Genomic DNA, 16,581 nt, shown 5'->3' with positions numbered 1-16,581 from the left:
ACAACAAGCCTGTCGTGAAATGCATCAAACTTGGTCTGGTCTGCTCATCAGAGTCCTCTCTACGGGCGTGTTTTGGATTGGATTTCAAGATTTTTGACCATATTTGTCTTCCCTTTTTGTCCGGCCCATAACTCTGCCTAGAAAGGCCCTACATGCCCCAAACTTGGTCTGGTCTCCTCATCAGAGTCCCCTGTACGGGAGTGTTTTGGATTGGATTTTAAGATTTTTGACCATATTTGACTTCCCTTTTTGTCCGGCCCATAACTCTGCCTAGAAAGGCCCTACATGCCCCAAACTTGGTCTGGTCTGCTCATCAGAGTCCCCTCTACGGGCGTGTTTTGGATTGGATTTCAAGATTTTTGACCATATTTGTCTTCCCTTTTTGTCCGGCCCATAACTCTGCCTAGAAAGGCCCTACATGCCCCAAACTTGGTCTGGTCTGCTCATCAGAGTCCCCTGTACGGGAGTGTTTTGGATTGGATTTTAAGATTTTTGACCATATTTGTCTTCCCTTTTTGTCCGGCCCATAACTCTGCCTAGAAAGGCCCTACATGCCCCAAACTTGGTCTGGTCTGCTCATCAGAGTCCCCTCTACGGGAGTGTTTTGGACAGGATTTTGATATTTTTTACCATATTTTTTAAATGCACCCCCCTTTATTGTCTGTTCTGTATATCCCAGCATCAAATGATTCTTACTGTACACTGAGGGGCACTAGTATGAGTGACCACAGTAAGTTTCAGGTATGTGACACTTTCCTAGTCAGAGTTAGCAGGGGGTGCATTTCATGGCAAGAAGGAATACAACAAGCCTGTCGTGAAATGCACCAAACTTGGTCTGGTCTGCTCATCAGAGTCCCCTCTACGGGCGTGTTTTGGATTGGATTTCAAGATTTTTGACCATATTTGTCTTCCCTTTTTGTCCGGCCCATAATTCTGCCTAGAAAGGCCCTACATGCCCCAAACTTGGTCTGGTCTGCTCATCAGAGTCCTCTCTACGGGCGTGTTTTGGATTGGATTTTAAGATTTTTGACCATATTTGTCTTCCCTTTTTGTCCGGCCCATAACTCTGCCTAGAAAGGCCCTACATGCCCCAAACTTGGTCTGGTCTGCTCATCAGAGTCCCGTGTACGGGAGTGTTTTGGATTGGATTTTAAGATTTTTGACCATATTTGACTTCCCTTTTTGTCCGGCCCATAACTCTGCCTAGAAAGGCCCTACATGCCCCAAACTTGGTCTGGTCTGCTCATCAGAGTCCCCTCTACGGGAGTGTTTTGGACAGGATTTTGATATTTTTTACCATATTTTTTAAATGCACCCCCCTTTATTGTCTGTTCTGTATATCCCAGCATCAAATGATTCTTACTGTACACTGAGGGCACTAGTATGAGTGACCACAGTAAGTTTCAGGTATGTGACACTTTCCTAGTCAGAGTTAGCAGGGGGTGCATTTCATGGCAAGAAGGAATACAACAAGCCTGTCGTGAAATGCACCAAACTTGGTCTGGTCTGCTCATCAGAGTCCCCTCTACGGGCGTGTTTTGGATTGGATTTCAAGATTTTTGATCATATTTGTCTTCCCTTTTTGTCCGGCCCATAATTCTGCCTAGAAAGGCCCTACATGCCCCAAACTTGGTCTGGTCTGCTCATCAGAGTCCTCTCTACGGGCGTGTTTTGGATTGGATTTTAAGATTTTTGACCATATTTGTCTTCCCTTTTTGTCCGGCCCATAACTCTGCCTAGAAAGGCCCTACATGCCCCAAACTTGGTCTGGTCTGCTCATCAGAGTCCCCTCTACGGGCGTGTTTTGGATTGGATTTCAAGATTTTTTACCATATTTGTCTTCCCTTTTTGTCCGGCCCATAACTCTGCCTAGAAAGGCCCTACATGCCCCAAAGTTGGTCTGGTCTGCTCATCAGAGTCCCCTGTACGGGAGTGTTTTGGATTGGATTTTAAGATTTTTGACCATATTTGACTTCCCTTTTTGTCCGGCCCATAACTCTGCCTAGAAAGGCCCTACATGCCCCAAACTTGGTCTGGTCTGCTCATCAGAGTCCCCTCTACGGGCGTGTTTTGGATTGGATTTCAAGATTTTTGACCATATTTGTCTTCCCTTTTTGTCCGGCCCATTACTCTGCCTAGAAAGGCCCTACATGCCCCAAACTTGGTCTGGTCTGCTCATCAGAGTCCCCTGTACAGGAGTGTTTTGGATTGGATTTTAAGATTTTTGACCATATTTGACTTCCCTTTTCGTCCGGCCCATAACTCTGCCTAGAAAGGCCCTACATGCCCCAAACTTGGTCTGGTCTGCTCATCAGAGTCCCCTCTACGGGAGTGTTTTGGACAGGATTTTGATATTTTTTACCATATTTTTTAAATGCACCCCCCTTTATTGTCTGTTCTGTATATCCCAGCATCAAATGATTCTTACTGTACACTGAGGGCACTAGTATGAGTGACCACAGTAAGTTTCAGGTATGTGACACTTTCCTAGTCAGAGTTAGCAGGGGGTGCATTTCATGGCAAGAAGGAATACAACAAGCCTGTCGTGAAATGCACCAAACTTGGTCTGGTCTGCTCATCAGAGTCCTCTCTACGGGCGTGTTTTGGATTGGATTTTAAGATTTTTGACCATATTTGACTTCCCTTTTTGTCCGGCCCATAACTCTGCCTAGAAAGGCCCTACATGCCCCAAACTTGGTCTGGTCTGCTCATCAGAGTCCCCTCTACGGGAGTGTTTTGGACAGGATTTTGATATTTTTTACCATATTTTTTAAATGCACCCCCCTTTATTGTCTGTTCTGTATATCCCAGCATCAAATGATTCTTACTGTACACTGAGGGCACTAGTATGAGTGACCACAGTAAGTTTCAGGTATGTGACACTTTCCTAGTCAGAGTTAGCAGGGGGTGCATTTCATGGCAAGAAGGAATACAACAAGCCTGTCGTGAAATGCATCAAACTTGGTCTGGTCTGCTCATCAGAGTCCTCTCTACGGGCGTGTTTTGGATTGGATTTCAAGATTTTTGACCATATTTGTCTTCCCTTTTTGTCCGGCCCATAACTCTGCCTAGAAAGGCCCTACATGCCCCAAACTTGGTCTGGTCTGCTCATCAGAGTCCCCTGTACGGGAGTGTTTTGGATTGGATTTTAAGATTTTTGACCATATTTGACTTCCCTTTTCGTCCGGCCCATAACTCTGCCTAGAAAGGCCCTACATGCCCCAAACTTGGTCTGGTCTGCTCATCAGAGTCCCCTGTACGGGAGTGTTTTGGATTGGATTTTAAGATTTTTGACCATATTTGTCTTCCCTTTTTGTCCGGCCCATAACTCTGCCTAGAAAGGCCCTACATGCCCCAAACTTGGTCTGGTCTGCTCATCAGAGTCCCCTCTACGGGAGTGTTTTGGACAGGATTTTGATATTTTTTACCATATTTTTTAAATGCACCCCCCTTTATTGTCTGTTCTGTATATCCCAGCATCAAATGATTCTTACTGTACACTGAGGGGCACTAGTATGAGTGACCACAGTAAGTTTCAGGTATGTGACACTTTCCTAGTCAGAGTTAGCAGGGGGTGCATTTCATGGCAAGAAGGAATACAACAAGCCTGTCGTGAAATGCACCAAACTTGGTCTGGTCTGCTCATCAGAGTCCCCTCTACGGGCGTGTTTTGGATTGGATTTCAAGATTTTTGACCATATTTGTCTTCCCTTTTTGTCCGGCCCATAATTCTGCCTAGAAAGGCCCTACATGCCCCAAACTTGGTCTGGTCTGCTCATCAGAGTCCTCTCTACGGGCGTGTTTTGGATTGGATTTTAAGATTTTTGACCATATTTGTCTTCCCTTTTTGTCCGGCCCATAACTCTGCCTAGAAAGGCCCTACATGCCCCAAACTTGGTCTGGTCTGCTCATCAGAGTCCCGTGTACGGGAGTGTTTTGGATTGGATTTTAAGATTTTTGACCATATTTGACTTCCCTTTTTGTCCGGCCCATAACTCTGCCTAGAAAGGCCCTACATGCCCCAAACTTGGTCTGGTCTGCTCATCAGAGTCCCCTCTACGGGAGTGTTTTGGACAGGATTTTGATATTTTTTACCATATTTGTCTTCCCTTTTTGTCCGGCCCATTACTCTGCCTAGAAAGGCCCTACATGCCCCAAACTTGGTCTGGTCTGCTCATCAGAGTCCCCTGTACGGGAGTGTTTTGGATTGGATTTTAAGATTTTTGACCATATTTGACTTCCCTTTTCGTCCGGCCCATAACTCTGCCTAGAAAGGCCCTACATGCCCCAAACTTGGTCTGGTCTGCTCATCAGAGTCCCCTCTACGGGAGTGTTTTGGACAGGATTTTGATATTTTTTACCATATTTTTTAAATGCACCCCCCTTTATTGTCTGTTCTGTATATCCCAGCATCAAATGATTCTTACTGTACACTGAGGGCACTAGTATGAGTGACCACAGTAAGTTTCAGGTATGTGACACTTTCCTAGTCAGAGTTAGCAGGGGGTGCATTTCATGGCAAGAAGGAATACAACAAGCCTGTCGTGAAATGCATCAAACTTGGTCTGGTCTGCTCATCAGAGTCCTCTCTACGGGCGTGTTTTGGATTGGATTTCAAGATTTTTGACCATATTTGTCTTCCCTTTTTGTCCGGCCCATAACTCTGCCTAGAAAGGCCCTACATGCCCCAAACTTGGTCTGGTCTGCTCATCAAAGTCCCCTGTACGGGAGTGTTTTGGATTGGATTTTAAGATTTTTGACCATATTTGACTTCCCTTTTCGTCCGGCCCATAACTCTGCCTAGAAAGGCCCTACATGCCCCAAACTTGGTCTGGTCTGCTCATCAGAGTCCCCTCTACGGGAGTGTTTTGGACAGGATTTTGATATTTTTTACCATATTTTTTAAATGCACCCCCCTTTATTGTCTGTTCTGTATATCCCAGCATCAAATGATTCTTACTGTACACTGAGGGCACTAGTATGAGTGACCACAGTAAGTTTCAGGTATGTGACACTTTCCTAGTCAGAGTTAGCAGGGGGTGCATTTCATGGCAAGAAGGAATACAACAAGCCTGTCGTGAAATGCATCAAACTTGGTCTGGTCTGCTCATCAGAGTCCTCTCTACGGGCGTGTTTTGGATTGGATTTCAAGATTTTTGACCATATTTGTCTTCCCTTTTTGTCCGGCCCATAACTCTGCCTAGAAAGGCCCTACATGCCCCAAACTTGGTCTGGTCTCCTCATCAGAGTCCCCTGTACGGGAGTGTTTTGGATTGGATTTTAAGATTTTTGACCATATTTGACTTCCCTTTTTGTCCGGCCCATAACTCTGCCTAGAAAGGCCCTACATGCCCCAAACTTGGTCTGGTCTGCTCATCAGAGTCCCCTCTACGGGCGTGTTTTGGATTGGATTTCAAGATTTTTGACCATATTTGTCTTCCCTTTTTGTCCGGCCCATAACTCTGCCTAGAAAGGCCCTACATGCCCCAAACTTGGTCTGGTCTGCTCATCAGAGTCCCCTGTACGGGAGTGTTTTGGATTGGATTTTAAGATTTTTGACCATATTTGTCTTCCCTTTTTGTCCGGCCCATAACTCTGCCTAGAAAGGCCCTACATGCCCCAAACTTGGTCTGGTCTGCTCATCAGAGTCCTCTCTACGGGCGTGTTTTGGATTGGATTTTACGATTTTTGACCATATTTGTCTTCCCTTTTTGTCCGGCCCATAACTCTGCCTAGAAAGGCCCTACATGCCCCAAACTTGGTCTGGTCTGCTCATCAGAGTCCCCTCTACGGGCGTGTTTTGGATTGGATTTCAAGATTTTTGACCATATTTGCCTTCCCTTTTTGTCCGGCCCATAACTCTGCCTAGAAAGGCCCTACATGCCCCAAAGTTGGTCTGGTCTGCTCATCAGAGTCCCCTGTACGGGAGTGTTTTGGATTGGATTTTAAGATTTTTGACCATATTTGACTTCCCTTTTTGTCCGGCCCATAATTCTGCCTAGAAAGGCCCTACATGCCCCAAACTTGGTCTGGTCTGCTCATCAGAGTCCCCTGTACGGGAGTGTTTTGGATTGGATTTTAAGATTTTTGACCATATTTGACTTCCCTTTTCGTCCGGCCCATAACTCTGCCTAGAAAGGCCCTACATGCCCCAAACTTGGTCTGGTCTGCTCATCAGAGTCCCCTCTACGGGAGTGTTTTGGACAGGATTTTGATATTTTTTACCATATTTTTTAAATGCACCCCCCTTTATTGTCTGTTCTGTATATCCCAGCATCAAATGATTCTTACTGTACACTGAGGGCACTAGTATGAGTGACCACAGTAAGTTTCAGGTATGTGACACTTTCCTAGTCAGAGTTAGCAGGGGGTGCATTTCATGGCAAGAAGGAATACAACAAGCCTGTCGTGAAATGCATCAAACTTGGTCTGGTCTGCTCATCAGAGTCCTCTCTACGGGCGTGTTTTGGATTGGATTTCAAGATTTTTGACCATATTTGTCTTCCCTTTTTGTCCGGCCCATAACTCTGCCTAGAAAGGCCCTACATGCCCCAAACTTGGTCTGGTCTCCTCATCAGAGTCCCCTGTACGGGAGTGTTTTGGATTGGATTTTAAGATTTTTGACCATATTTGACTTCCCTTTTTGTCCGGCCCATAACTCTGCCTAGAAAGGCCCTACATGCCCCAAACTTGGTCTGGTCTGCTCATCAGAGTCCCCTCTACGGGCGTGTTTTGGATTGGATTTCAAGATTTTTGACCATATTTGTCTTCCCTTTTTGTCCGGCCCATAACTCTGCCTAGAAAGGCCCTACATGCCCCAAACTTGGTCTGGTCTGCTCATCAGAGTCCCCTGTACGGGAGTGTTTTGGATTGGATTTTAAGATTTTTGACCATATTTGTCTTCCCTTTTTGTCCGGCCCATAACTCTGCCTAGAAAGGCCCTACATGCCCCAAACTTGGTCTGGTCTGCTCATCAGAGTCCCCTCTACGGGAGTGTTTTGGACAGGATTTTGATATTTTTTACCATATTTTTTAAATGCACCCCCCTTTATTGTCTGTTCTGTATATCCCAGCATCAAATGATTCTTACTGTACACTGAGGGGCACTAGTATGAGTGACCACAGTAAGTTTCAGGTATGTGACACTTTCCTAGTCAGAGTTAGCAGGGGGTGCATTTCATGGCAAGAAGGAATACAACAAGCCTGTCGTGAAATGCACCAAACTTGGTCTGGTCTGCTCATCAGAGTCCCCTCTACGGGCGTGTTTTGGATTGGATTTCAAGATTTTTGACCATATTTGTCTTCCCTTTTTGTCCGGCCCATAATTCTGCCTAGAAAGGCCCTACATGCCCCAAACTTGGTCTGGTCTGCTCATCAGAGTCCTCTCTACGGGCGTGTTTTGGATTGGATTTTAAGATTTTTGACCATATTTGTCTTCCCTTTTTGTCCGGCCCATAACTCTGCCTAGAAAGGCCCTACATGCCCCAAACTTGGTCTGGTCTGCTCATCAGAGTCCCGTGTACGGGAGTGTTTTGGATTGGATTTTAAGATTTTTGACCATATTTGACTTCCCTTTTTGTCCGGCCCATAACTCTGCCTAGAAAGGCCCTACATGCCCCAAACTTGGTCTGGTCTGCTCATCAGAGTCCCCTCTACGGGAGTGTTTTGGACAGGATTTTGATATTTTTTACCATATTTTTTAAATGCACCCCCCTTTATTGTCTGTTCTGTATATCCCAGCATCAAATGATTCTTACTGTACACTGAGGGCACTAGTATGAGTGACCACAGTAAGTTTCAGGTATGTGACACTTTCCTAGTCAGAGTTAGCAGGGGGTGCATTTCATGGCAAGAAGGAATACAACAAGCCTGTCGTGAAATGCACCAAACTTGGTCTGGTCTGCTCATCAGAGTCCCCTCTACGGGCGTGTTTTGGATTGGATTTCAAGATTTTTGATCATATTTGTCTTCCCTTTTTGTCCGGCCCATAATTCTGCCTAGAAAGGCCCTACATGCCCCAAACTTGGTCTGGTCTGCTCATCAGAGTCCTCTCTACGGGCGTGTTTTGGATTGGATTTTAAGATTTTTGACCATATTTGTCTTCCCTTTTTGTCCGGCCCATAACTCTGCCTAGAAAGGCCCTACATGCCCCAAACTTGGTCTGGTCTGCTCATCAGAGTCCCCTCTACGGGCGTGTTTTGGATTGGATTTCAAGATTTTTTACCATATTTGTCTTCCCTTTTTGTCCGGCCCATAACTCTGCCTAGAAAGGCCCTACATGCCCCAAAGTTGGTCTGGTCTGCTCATCAGAGTCCCCTGTACGGGAGTGTTTTGGATTGGATTTTAAGATTTTTGACCATATTTGACTTCCCTTTTTGTCCGGCCCATAACTCTGCCTAGAAAGGCCCTACATGCCCCAAACTTGGTCTGGTCTGCTCATCAGAGTCCCCTCTACGGGCGTGTTTTGGATTGGATTTCAAGATTTTTGACCATATTTGTCTTCCCTTTTTGTCCGGCCCATTACTCTGCCTAGAAAGGCCCTACATGCCCCAAACTTGGTCTGGTCTGCTCATCAGAGTCCCCTGTACAGGAGTGTTTTGGATTGGATTTTAAGATTTTTGACCATATTTGACTTCCCTTTTCGTCCGGCCCATAACTCTGCCTAGAAAGGCCCTACATGCCCCAAACTTGGTCTGGTCTGCTCATCAGAGTCCCCTCTACGGGAGTGTTTTGGACAGGATTTTGATATTTTTTACCATATTTTTTAAATGCACCCCCCTTTATTGTCTGTTCTGTATATCCCAGCATCAAATGATTCTTACTGTACACTGAGGGCACTAGTATGAGTGACCACAGTAAGTTTCAGGTATGTGACACTTTCCTAGTCAGAGTTAGCAGGGGGTGCATTTCATGGCAAGAAGGAATACAACAAGCCTGTCGTGAAATGCACCAAACTTGGTCTGGTCTGCTCATCAGAGTCCTCTCTACGGGCGTGTTTTGGATTGGATTTTAAGATTTTTGACCATATTTGACTTCCCTTTTTGTCCGGCCCATAACTCTGCCTAGAAAGGCCCTACATGCCCCAAACTTGGTCTGGTCTGCTCATCAGAGTCCCCTCTACGGGAGTGTTTTGGACAGGATTTTGATATTTTTTACCATATTTTTTAAATGCACCCCCCTTTATTGTCTGTTCTGTATATCCCAGCATCAAATGATTCTTACTGTACACTGAGGGCACTAGTATGAGTGACCACAGTAAGTTTCAGGTATGTGACACTTTCCTAGTCAGAGTTAGCAGGGGGTGCATTTCATGGCAAGAAGGAATACAACAAGCCTGTCGTGAAATGCATCAAACTTGGTCTGGTCTGCTCATCAGAGTCCTCTCTACGGGCGTGTTTTGGATTGGATTTCAAGATTTTTGACCATATTTGTCTTCCCTTTTTGTCCGGCCCATAACTCTGCCTAGAAAGGCCCTACATGCCCCAAACTTGGTCTGGTCTGCTCATCAGAGTCCCCTGTACGGGAGTGTTTTGGATTGGATTTTAAGATTTTTGACCATATTTGACTTCCCTTTTCGTCCGGCCCATAACTCTGCCTAGAAAGGCCCTACATGCCCCAAACTTGGTCTGGTCTGCTCATCAGAGTCCCCTCTACGGGAGTGTTTTGGACAGGATTTTGATATTTTTTACCATATTTTTTAAATGCACGCCCCTTTATTGTCTGTTCTGTATATCCCAGCATCAAATGATTCTTACTGTACACTGAGGGCACTAGTATGAGTGACCACAGTAAGTTTCAGGTATGTGACACTTTCCTAGTCAGAGTTAGCAGGGGGTGCATTTCATGGCAAGAAGGAATACAACAAGCCTGTCGTGAAATGCACCAAACTTGGTCTGGTCTGCTCATCAGAGTCCTCTCTACGGGCGTGTTTTGGATTGGATTTTAAGATTTTTGACCATATTTGACTTCCCTTTTTGTCCGGCCCATAACTCTGCCTAGAAAGGCCCTACATGCCCCAAACTTGGTCTGGTCTGCTCATCAGAGTCCCCTCTACGGGAGTGTTTTGGACAGGATTTTGATATTTTTTACCATATTTTTTAAATGCACCCCCCTTTATTGTCTGTTCTGTATATCCCAGCATCAAATGATTCTTACTGTACACTGAGGGCACTAGTATGAGTGACCACAGTAAGTTTCAGGTATGTGACACTTTCCTAGTCAGAGTTAGCAGGGGGTGCATTTCATGGCAAGAAGGAATACAACAAGCCTGTCGTGAAATGCATCAAACTTGGTCTGGTCTGCTCATCAGAGTCCTCTCTACGGGCGTGTTTTGGATTGGATTTCAAGATTTTTGACCATATTTGTCTTCCCTTTTTGTCCGGCCCATAACTCTGCCTAGAAAGGCCCTACATGCCCCAAACTTGGTCTGGTCTCCTCATCAGAGTCCCCTGTACGGGAGTGTTTTGGATTGGATTTTAAGATTTTTGACCATATTTGACTTCCCTTTTTGTCCGGCCCATAACTCTGCCTAGAAAGGCCCTACATGCCCCAAACTTGGTCTGGTCTGCTCATCAGAGTCCCCTCTACGGGAGTGTTTTGGACAGGATTTTGATATTTTTTACCATATTTGTCTTCCCTTTTTGTCCGGCCCATTACTCTGCCTAGAAAGGCCCTACATGCCCCAAACTTGGTCTGGTCTGCTCATCAGAGTCCCCTGTACGGGAGTGTTTTGGATTGGATTTTAAGATTTTTGACCATATTTGACTTCCCTTTTCGTCCGGCCCATAACTCTGCCTAGAAAGGCCCTACATGCCCCAAACTTGGTCTGGTCTGCTCATCAGAGTCCCCTCTACGGGAGTGTTTTGGACAGGATTTTGATATTTTTTACCATATTTTTTAAATGCACCCCCCTTTATTGTCTGTTCTGTATATCCCAGCATCAAATGATTCTTACTGTACACTGAGGGCACTAGTATGAGTGACCACAGTAAGTTTCAGGTATGTGACACTTTCCTAGTCAGAGTTAGCAGGGGGTGCATTTCATGGCAAGAAGGAATACAACAAGCCTGTCGTGAAATGCATCAAACTTGGTCTGGTCTGCTCATCAGAGTCCTCTCTACGGGCGTGTTTTGGATTGGATTTCAAGATTTTTGACCATATTTGTCTTCCCTTTTTGTCCGGCCCATAACTCTGCCTAGAAAGGCCCTACATGCCCCAAACTTGGTCTGGTCTCCTCATCAGAGTCCCCTGTACGGGAGTGTTTTGGATTGGATTTTAAGATTTTTGACCATATTTGACTTCCCTTTTTGTCCGGCCCATAACTCTGCCTAGAAAGGCCCTACATGCCCCAAACTTGGTCTGGTCTGCTCATCAGAGTCCCCTCTACGGGAGTGTTTTGGACAGGATTTTGATATTTTTTACCATATTTGTCTTCCCTTTTTGTCCGGCCCATTACTCTGCCTAGAAAGGCCCTACATGCCCCAAACTTGGTCTGGTCTGCTCATCAGAGTCCCCTGTACGGGAGTGTTTTGGATTGGATTTTAAGATTTTTGACCATATTTGACTTCCCTTTTCGTCCGGCCCATAACTCTGCCTAGAAAGGCCCTACATGCCCCAAACTTGGTCTGGTCTGCTCATCAGAGTCCCCTCTACGGGAGTGTTTTGGACAGGATTTTGATATTTTTTACCATATTTTTTAAATGCACCCCCCTTTATTGTCTGTTCTGTATATCCCAGCATCAAATGATTCTTACTGTACACTGAGGGCACTAGTATGAGTGACCACAGTAAGTTTCAGGTATGTGACACTTTCCTAGTCAGAGTTAGCAGGGGGTGCATTTCATGGCAAGAAGGAATACAACAAGCCTGTCGTGAAATGCATCAAACTTGGTCTGGTCTGCTCATCAGAGTCCTCTCTACGGGCGTGTTTTGGATTGGATTTCAAGATTTTTGACCATATTTGTCTTCCCTTTTTGTCCGGCCCATAACTCTGCCTAGAAAGGCCCTACATGCCCCAAACTTGGTCTGGTCTCCTCATCAGAGTCCCCTGTACGGGAGTGTTTTGGATTGGATTTTAAGATTTTTGACCATATTTGACTTCCCTTTTTGTCCGGCCCATAACTCTGCCTAGAAAGGCCCTACATGCCCCAAACTTGGTCTGGTCTGCTCATCAGAGTCCCCTCTACGGGCGTGTTTTGGATTGGATTTCAAGATTTTTGACCATATTTGTCTTCCCTTTTTGTCCGGCCCATAACTCTGCCTAGAAAGGCCCTACATGCCCCAAACTTGGTCTGGTCTGCTCATCAGAGTCCCCTGTACGGGAGTGTTTTGGATTGGATTTTAAGATTTTTGACCATATTTGTCTTCCCTTTTTGTCCGGCCCATAACTCTGCCTAGAAAGGCCCTACATGCCCCAAACTTGGTCTGGTCTGCTCATCAGAGTCCCCTCTACGGGAGTGTTTTGGACAGGATTTTGATATTTTTTACCATATTTTTTAAATGCACCCCCCTTTATTGTCTGTTCTGTATATCCCAGCATCAAATGATTCTTACTGTACACTGAGGGGCACTAGTATGAGTGACCACAGTAAGTTTCAGGTATGTGACACTTTCCTAGTCAGAGTTAGCAGGGGGTGCATTTCATGGCAAGAAGGAATACAACAAGCCTGTCGTGAAATGCACCAAACTTGGTCTGGTCTGCTCATCAGAGTCCCCTCTACGGGCGTGTTTTGGATTGGATTTCAAGATTTTTGACCATATTTGTCTTCCCTTTTTGTCCGGCCCATAACTCTGCCTAGAAAGGCCCTACATGCCCCAAACTTGGTCTGGTCTGCTCATCAGAGTCCTCTCTACGGGCGTGTTTTGGATTGGATTTTACGATTTTTGACCATATTTGTCTTCCCTTTTTGTCCGGCCCATAACTCTGCCTAGAAAGGCCCTACATGCCCCAAACTTGGTCTGGTCTGCTCATCAGAGTCCCCTCTACGGGCGTGTTTTGGATTGGATTTCAAGATTTTTGACCATATTTGTCTTCCCTTTTTGTCCGGCCCATAACTCTGCCTAGAAAGGCCCTACATGCCCCAAACTTGGTCTGGTCTGCTCATCAGAGTCCTCTCTACGGGCGTGTTTTGGATTGGATTTTACGATTTTTGACCATATTTGTCTTCCCTTTTTGTCCGGCCCATAACTCTGCCTAGAAAGGCCCTACATGCCCCAAACTTGGTCTGGTCTGCTCATCAGAGTCCCCTCTACGGGCGTGTTTTGGATTGGATTTCAAGATTTTTGACCATATTTGCCTTCCCTTTTTGTCCGGCCCATAACTCTGCCTAGAAAGGCCCTACATGCCCCAAAGTTGGTCTGGTCTGCTCATCAGAGTCCCCTGTACGGGAGTGTTTTGGATGGATTTTAAGATTTTTGACCATATTTGACTTCCCTTTTTGTCCGGCCCATAATTCTGCCTAGAAAGGCCCTACATGCCCCAAACTTGGTCTGGTCTGCTCATCAGAGTCCCCTGTACGGGAGTGTTTTGGATTGGATTTTAAGATTTTTGACCATATTTGACTTCCCTTTTCGTCCGGCCCATAACTCTGCCTAGAAAGGCCCTACATGCCCCAAACTTGGTCTGGTCTGCTCATCAGAGTCCCCTCTACGGGAGTGTTTTGGACAGGATTTTGATATTTTTTACCATATTTTTTAAATGCACCCCCCTTTATTGTCTGTTCTGTATATCCCAGCATCAAATGATTCTTACTGTACACTGAGGGCACTAGTATGAGTGACCACAGTAAGTTTCAGGTATGTGACACTTTCCTAGTCAGAGTTAGCAGGGGGTGCATTTCATGGCAAGAAGGAATACAACAAGCCTGTCGTGAAATGCATCAAACTTGGTCTGGTCTGCTCATCAGAGTCCTCTCTACGGGCGTGTTTTGGATTGGATTTCAAGATTTTTGACCATATTTGTCTTCCCTTTTTGTCCGGCCCATAACTCTGCCTAGAAAGGCCCTACATGCCCCAAACTTGGTCTGGTCTCCTCATCAGAGTCCCCTGTACGGGAGTGTTTTGGATTGGATTTTAAGATTTTTGACCATATTTGACTTCCCTTTTTGTCCGGCCCATAACTCTGCCTAGAAAGGCCCTACATGCCCCAAACTTGGTCTGGTCTGCTCATCAGAGTCCCCTCTACGGGCGTGTTTTGGATTGGATTTCAAGATTTTTGACCATATTTGTCTTCCCTTTTTGTCCGGCCCATAACTCTGCCTAGAAAGGCCCTACATGCCCCAAACTTGGTCTGGTCTGCTCATCAGAGTCCCCTGTACGGGAGTGTTTTGGATTGGATTTTAAGATTTTTGACCATATTTGTCTTCCCTTTTTGTCCGGCCCATAACTCTGCCTAGAAAGGCCCTACATGCCCCAAACTTGGTCTGGTCTGCTCATCAGAGTCCCCTCTACGGGAGTGTTTTGGACAGGATTTTGATATTTTTTACCATATTTTTTAAATGCACCCCCCTTTATTGTCTGTTCTGTATATCCCAGCATCAAATGATTCTTACTGTACACTGAGGGGCACTAGTATGAGTGACCACAGTAAGTTTCAGGTATGTGACACTTTCCTAGTCAGAGTTAGCAGGGGGTGCATTTCATGGCAAGAAGGAATACAACAAGCCTGTCGTGAAATGCCCCAAACTTGGTCTGGTCTGCTCATCAGAGTCCCCTCTACGGGCGTGTTTTGGATTGGATTTCAAGATTTTTGACCATATTTGTCTTCCCTTTTTGTCCGGCCCATAACTCTGCCTAGAAAGGCCCTACATGCCCCAAACTTGGTCTGGTCTGCTCATCAGAGTCCTCTCTACGGGCGTGTTTTGGATTGGATTTCAAGATTTTTGACCATATTTGTCTTCCCTTTTTGTCCGGCCCATAACTCTGCCTAGAAAGGCCCTACATGCCCCAAACTTGGTCTGGTCTCCTCATCAGAGTCCCCTGTACGGGAGTGTTTTGGATTGGATTTTAAGATTTTTGACCATATTTGACTTCCCTTTTTGTCCGGCCCATAACTCTGCCTAGAAAGGCCCTACATGCCCCAAACTTGGTCTGGTCTGCTCATCAGAGTCCCCTCTACGGGAGTGTTTTGGACAGGATTTTGATATTTTTTACCATATTTGTCTTCCCTTTTTGTCCGGCCCATTACTCTGCCTAGAAAGGCCCTACATGCCCCAAACTTGGTCTGGTCTGCTCATCAGAGTCCCCTGTACGGGAGTGTTTTGGATTGGATTTTAAGATTTTTGACCATATTTGACTTCCCTTTTCGTCCGGCCCATAACTCTGCCTAGAAAGGCCCTACATGCCCCAAACTTGGTCTGGTCTGCTCATCAGAGTCCCCTCTACGGGCGTGTTTTGGATTGGATTTCAAGATTTTTGACCATATTTGTCTTCCCTTTTTGTCCGGCCCATAACTCTGCCTAGAAAGGCCCTACATGCCCCAAACTTGGTCTGGTCTGCTCATCAGAGTCCTCTCTACGGGCGTGTTTTGGATTGGATTTTACGATTTTTGACCATATTTGTCTTCCCTTTTTGTCCGGCCCATAACTCTGCCTAGAAAGGCCCTACATGCCCCAAACTTGGTCTGGTCTGCTCATCAGAGTCCCCTCTACGGGCGTGTTTTGGATTGGATTTCAAGATTTTTGACCATATTTGCCTTCCCTTTTTGTCCGGCCCATAACTCTGCCTAGAAAGGCCCTACATGCCCCAAAGTTGGTCTGGTCTGCTCATCAGAGTCCCCTGTACGGGAGTGTTTTGGATGGATTTTAAGATTTTTGACCATATTTGACTTCCCTTTTTGTCCGGCCCATAATTCTGCCTAGAAAGGCCCTACATGCCCCAAACTTGGTCTGGTCTGCTCATCAGAGTCCCCTGTACGGGAGTGTTTTGGATTGGATTTTAAGATTTTTGACCATATTTGACTTCCCTTTTCGTCCGGCCCATAACTCTGCCTAGAAAGGCCCTACATGCCCCAAACTTGGTCTGGTCTGCTCATCAGAGTCCCCTCTACGGGAGTGTTTTGGACAGGATTTTGATATTTTTTACCATATTTTTTAAATGCACCCCCCTTTATTGTCTGTTCTGTATATCCCAGCATCAAATGATTCTTACTGTACACTGAGGGCACTAGTATGAGTGACCACAGTAAGTTTCAGGTATGTGACACTTTCCTAGTCAGAGTTAGCAGGGGGTGCATTTCATGGCAAGAAGGAATACAACAAGCCTGTCGTGAAATGCATCAAACTTGGTCTGGTCTGCTCATCAGAGTCCTCTCTACGGGCGTGTTTTGGATTGGATTTCAAGATTTTTGACCATATTTGTCTTCCCTTTTTGTCCGGCCCATAACTCTGCCTAGAAAGGCCCTACATGCCCCAAACTTGGTCTGGTCTCCTCATCAGAGTCCCCTGTACGGGAGTGTTTTGGATTGGATTTTAAGATTTTTGACCATATTTGACTTCCCTTTTTGTCCGGCCCATAACTCTGCCTAGAAAGGCCCTACATGCCCCAAACTTGGTCTGGTCTGCTCATCAGAGTCCCCTCTACGGG

This window comes from Osmerus mordax, chromosome 15, assembly GCF_038355195.1.
Source record: "Osmerus mordax isolate fOsmMor3 chromosome 15, fOsmMor3.pri, whole genome shotgun sequence".
Lineage (NCBI taxonomy): Eukaryota > Metazoa > Chordata > Actinopteri > Osmeriformes > Osmeridae > Osmerus > Osmerus mordax.
Note: the sequence above shows the minus strand (reverse complement) of the source record.